This window comes from Protopterus annectens, chromosome 1.part1, assembly GCF_019279795.1.
Source record: "Protopterus annectens isolate FY-2018-M chromosome 1.part1, PAN1.0, whole genome shotgun sequence".
NCBI classification, from domain to species: domain Eukaryota; kingdom Metazoa; phylum Chordata; order Ceratodontiformes; family Protopteridae; genus Protopterus; species Protopterus annectens.
Window position 1 is genome coordinate 462,333,855 of NC_056726.1, and position 6,000 is coordinate 462,339,854.

General features: G+C 37.8%; 1 protein-coding gene across 1 annotated transcript in view; it reads left to right on the plus strand.

The window, feature by feature from the left end:
- PGBD5 (piggyBac transposable element derived 5) overlaps positions 1–6,000 on the plus strand; it is a 699,910-nt gene that overhangs the window by 306,678 nt on the left and 387,232 nt on the right. The window lies entirely within an intron of this gene.

Consider the following 6,000-nt stretch of genomic DNA (forward strand, 5'->3'; position numbering starts at 1 on the left):
AATAACCCCTCAAAATGTTGGTCTTCTGTCAAAATAATATTCCACCCTGGAACACCTAGTATTGCAAATCCCTGCCCAGACATCTCTCCCATTGAAACTGCTTCTAAATTTAACTTCCATTTCATAGACTCCATAGCTATCCTTACCCATAACTCCTTACACAGCCATGCCAGCCCTGACAAACTTCCAACCTCCAATAAACCTACTTTCACCTTAAAATCGTCTGTATATCCTTCATAAAGCATTTACTGAGCAAGTTTAAGCCCTGCTCTCCCTTTATTGACAACCTACCACAGAATATCTGAAGCATGCTGCCCCTTCTATTGCTTGTCCAAACTCCATCTTAATCAACTGAGACATACAATAATCACACATTCTATGTCTCTGGAAAAAAATGTACATCACTCCTCTTCATAAAGCAGGTAACTCCAATGAAATAACAAACTTCACTCCTATTGCAGTCTTTTCTCCTCTTCCCAAAATACTAGAAAAATTAAACTGCAAACAATTTTTACAACATCTATCCCAAGAAAACCTATTAACCTCTTCCCAACAAGGCTTTTGCCCACATCATAGCACAACTGCCCTGGTTGCCTTCTTAGACTCTGTATTAAAGCCAGAGATAACAACAACCTAATCTGTTCCCTCTTTTAAATCTCACCAAAGACTTTGATCCAGTCTCTCGTAACAAACTAGTACCAAAAATGTCTGCTCTAGGCCTCACCAATACAATACTTAACTCGTTTTCTAGCTACCCAATTAACCAACAACAATCACTTAACTGGCTCTCTACTCGCTCTCATTTTCTTCCAGTTAATACAGCTGTTCTGCAGGGATCCATACTTGGCCCTCATCTTTTAACATATTTTTAGACAATCTACACACATCCTCCTAGCAAGCTACACTTATACAATATGCAGATGATTCCACTATCATCTGTTTATCTTATAGTCTAGCCCATTTACAAACCAGCACTCAAAAGGCCTTTAACTCTTTTGAAAACAAGCTCAGTGACAACCAACTTCTCCTAAGTCCAAAACTAAACCAAATGACTCATATTTCTTCACAAATTTCAAACAAACCTAAAAGCCTTCAACATATATTTTCCCAAGAACACTAACATAGAAGCTGTACCACACAATAAGTTACTTGCTTTCATAATAAATGGTCAACTAAAATTTGGCCTTCATATTCAAAAGAATAAAAAAAAACACACACACCCAAAACGTATTGGTATTCTCTACAGATCAAAAAGATTCCCAACCAACTCCTCTAGGCTCATTGTCATGCCTCACCCAGTCTTACCAATATTCAGATTTTTCTAAGAGCAAAACTAGAGCTCTATCATAATAAGGTAGCTAGATCTGTAGCCAATCAGACACACAATTCCCATCACTGCTATGCCCTCAGATCATTAAAGTGACTTGAGTTACCTCATTACTTTAAGTTTACTCAACTTCTGCTTGCTCATACAATGATATGCAAATGTTAATCCTGTTAGAAACCAGCACCATTCTTAACCATTACCTGACATATCACCCTCTTTGCTCATTTGAAACATGACTCCTTGAAATCTAAACCAAAAAAATCTGTAGGCCACAGGCCCACGGCCTACTCAGTGGCCAAAGCCTGGAATATCATTCCTATTTATATTAGAGAAATGCCACGTAGTCACATGTCCAAACAATCCTTAAAGAAATTCCTCCTCAACTCCTGGCTCCGTTCTTGTCTTACTCCAGGCTATTACCCTTTATTTCTTTCCCTTTTCTTTTCCTTGCTTTTTCCTCTATCCCTTCTGTCTTCTCTAATTATCCTAATGTCCCACAACTTCTCTTATTGCTCCCTACTTTAAAGTCTTTCTTCTCCTATCTCCCCATCTGTAATGACTCTTTACCATGTCTCAATGTTGTTTTCATCCACCTTCTTCTAGTCTATATAACCTCTTTTACATCATCTATTATCTCTAACAATGTTAACTTAGTTTGGTTTGTTTAATATTTCATTGAATGTTCTACTGATTTAACTGCATTTATCTTGTATATAGATTTTCCTGTTTTTTACAAGTTTTTGTACTAATTTTTCTCTACTGTACAATTTCACTGTCATTTTGTATTCTACTTGACTTGTTAATATTATGTAGTTTGTTAACTGGATTATCTCTGTGGAGCTTTTCTCCCTGGGCCTCTGCTGAAAATGTGATTTATGCCCAGTCAAATTTCACTATAAATAAATGTCAAATAAATAAATACACTTCTGCTTTTACAGCTAACAGACTGAGATATTTAAGTAACAGAAAACATTTAAAGATTATTTACAGAGTTTCTTAGCAGTAGAAATACAGTAGTAAAAACAGTAATTTACAGCATTAAACATGTAGTTTCAGACAGCATACAGAGACTGATTTGCCACACCCTTTGAAGTAGTACAATTCAGATTTTCTGTATTTATTCCCGAGTGCTCTGGCCTAGTTTACTGAGGTTGTTGATGCTTCTTAGGTGCTTTGGGGCATTAAATATACAGACTGTCAGAGACAGGCTGCCGTTGTTGCCAGTCGTTCAACTAATTTATGAGAAGTTCGATACATGTCAAAGTATCGGCACTGTCACAGAACAAAATGGCATGTTTCTCTTTACCTACATGCCAGAGCCAGAAACAAGAACAATGCCTGAATTTAGGACACAGTAATTGGCCTTGTCAGCAGAAATTATGTTTGTTTTAAACTGTATTAGGATCAATAGTAACACGTCCTTGAGACACCCTCAAAATTCACAGTGCGTAATTGCAATAACACTGAACCATAAGCTGTTAAAAATCTAATTTTTTTAAATTTAAAAGCAATGCTATATAAAACTGAAAAAGACATAATTAGAATATGGTCTGTAAATCATACTAAGACTTTTAGTTGTTGGGATAACCTTGAAATGTTGCTATCGAAATACCAAGATTTGTTAATTTGTTAATGGTATCAGATCACTCTGATATTTCACTGTATTTCTAGCATTGTGTAATAGTATGTGATATTCAAAGTCTTCCTTTCTGTGTGTATATTGTGTGTATCAATAAAAATGTTCATAAAAATAAGGTGCTTAAGAAAAATTCTTAATCCATAATTCACAAATGAGATGCAGTGAGCAAAGTTGAGAAGTTGCCCTTTGAATAACAGACACAGTGCGTTTGCTCGACTGTATTGGAGATACATTGGTCTGAATGACTTTTATAGGTACACCTGTCAAGCCTACATTCTACTGGCCTTCAAGAAGTTTGATTACTATAATCCAAGGTTGATATTTGTATTTATTCTTCTCATGTATGAATCATGATTATTTTAGAGAGATGCTAATGAGCATTTCTGGTTGTAAGGGGAAATTTATGCATACTTTAGGAAGGCACTGTGTAAAGTATGTCATGATTTGCTCATTATTGCCATTCATTAATTCTTAGTGTAAGGTTCCCTGATGTATTGTTAGTTCACCTAGCAGTACATTCTAGAAGACCAGGCACTGGTAACCTCTTAAGTAACCTATAAAATTACCCTATCGTACGATTTAAATAGCAAACGCTATTTCATCGTACCTAAAATATCTAAACCACAAAATATCGAACATACAGAATAGCAAATGTTTTCCCAGGGAAAGAATTTGCTGTTCCAAAACACAAACACACAACACAAGCACACCAAAATAAATAAACCACACACATACACTTAACAAAACCAACACTTAACAAAACCATAATTCTAACCCTACACTACTACCTATCCACTCACCTTAGCCCAACCCTAACCCTAAAGTCCCTAACTACCGCACACTCACCTTACCCGCTTCCTAACCCTAAAGTCCTTAACTACCGCACACTCACCTTACCCACTCCCTAACCCTAAAGTCCCTACCTACCTCACACTCACCTTACCCGCTCCCTAACCCTAAAGCCCCTAACTATCGCACACTCACCTTACCCGCTCCCTAACCCTAATGCCCCTAACTATTGCACACTCACCTTACCCCGATCCATTCCCACACTTACCTTAACCTGATCCGTATCCTCCGTTCACATACTTACCTTACCCTAGTCTGTAACCTTCCCACCACAGTAGATTAAATGGCGAAGCCATGGAACGGATGAAATTTTACCCTAGGTAAGATTTCGCAGTTCCAGGGCTGTGCTATTTTGAGTTTTCAACAAAAACAGGTCGTTATTATAGCATTCGAAGTTTAAAAACTTTAATACTATAATATAGACCCAAATCAAATTGTAATGACAGTTCCTAAAGCTTTCCAAACAGAAGACGTTTTTCCAACCATATGATTTTTCTTCTTAGGAATCTTTGTCAGTTTGGTTTCTGATGGTGTGTTCAAAGGCTACAAATGCAGTAATTTATTCAGTTGTTGTGTCTTTCGGCTTTTCCTGGTTAGGGGTCGCCACAGCGGAACTCCGGTCCGCTAATGATTGGCAGTTGATTTTTACGTGCTGAGTTGCCAGCTCTAACGCACAACCTTCAATGAAGATACGCCCATTCACGCATGTCTCCACGCAGAAGACGCTCTAGCTGAGAGTCGAACCGGTCAGCGTCTTACTGTGAGGCGACAACGCTACTGCAGCACCACCACCGCGCAGTATTTTATTCAGTAATGGTTCATATTAGTAAAGTATAAAATGGTGCAGTAATTTCACAAGAGACATTATCTATTCAAATTAAAATTAGATCAAATCACAATATTCATTTCTGTTTTTGGCAGATTCACTAATCAGATGGCAGTTGCTGTCTGCTATTGCCATTAAATCTTTAATGATGGTGTAATTCAGGATTTGACCATTTATTTGGCAGTCTTAATTAATATCCTTCTTTCAAGCCCCATAATGCTACTTTTACTGAGAGTAAAGTGAGATTATTACTACTGCACCAGGTGGGTGGACTTCAAAGATAGCATTGGAAACCTGCAACATCTTTTATTGAAGTAATTATGCAACCCAGTTTAAATCCATTAGCATATATAGTTATCCAACTAACACAGAAAATAAATGTGAGCAATGCTTAGGGTTGCCACCTTCCTTCGTGGCTAAAACCGGAGTAAAACCACTCCACTCACGTCACCAGTACCCCACCCCCTCTCCCCCCCACCCCACCCCCTCTCCTGCCCACATTCCACCCATTTTGTGATGTCACGATGACATCGCTTGGTGGGAATGCCCTCTTTTTTCATTCTTGCTGCCTACTTTCCGCTGATTTACTATGCTTTTCTGTAAAAAAACATAGTAAATCAGCCGATTTACAGACTCCGATAGTCTGTTTCCTTTTTGAAACAGAATAACAGAGTTTGTACGGTGTTTTCCGGACTACTGGAGAATAAGTTTGATTTCTGGAGAGTCCGGAAAAAAAACAGAGGGGTGGCAAGCCTAGCAATGCTGAACAATTGTACAATGTTCCTCTGCTAAGGAATAAGCATCATGGTCAAATAATTAATATAAAACTCACTTTATTAAAACAAAAAAAGAGAGAGATTTTGCGCTTTCATCCACATCAAATTGTGGACTTCGTAGTATAATTATTCAGCGTTGGTCACATTTATTTTGTGTGTTAGTTGGTTGGAGGGATGTTTGGATTCAATTTTTTCTAATATATAGTTATCCATAACAATTTCCCACTTTTTCAAATGAAATGACCTTTGGGATACCACTAGCAGCACCCCACGGGGGGGGGGGGTAACCTCTCCACATCATAGCTTGAGTTGTATTGATTAACCAGTGTATTACCCACTGAATTTTCTATTGATTGACCTTTAATCATTTTAATTGGTCTATCACATATTTTCAACTGTCAAAGGAACATCCAGGTAACCAGCTTATGTGATAAGAAGGTGTATAATCTCCCCCCACTATCAGCAAATATGTACTGGACAGGGTATGGTCCCTTGAGACACATCATTGTAAGCCAGCTAGTATGCAAGGAGTATTTAGCCTGAGGACATATGCCAATTATGAATGGCTACCTTTGGTAATAGT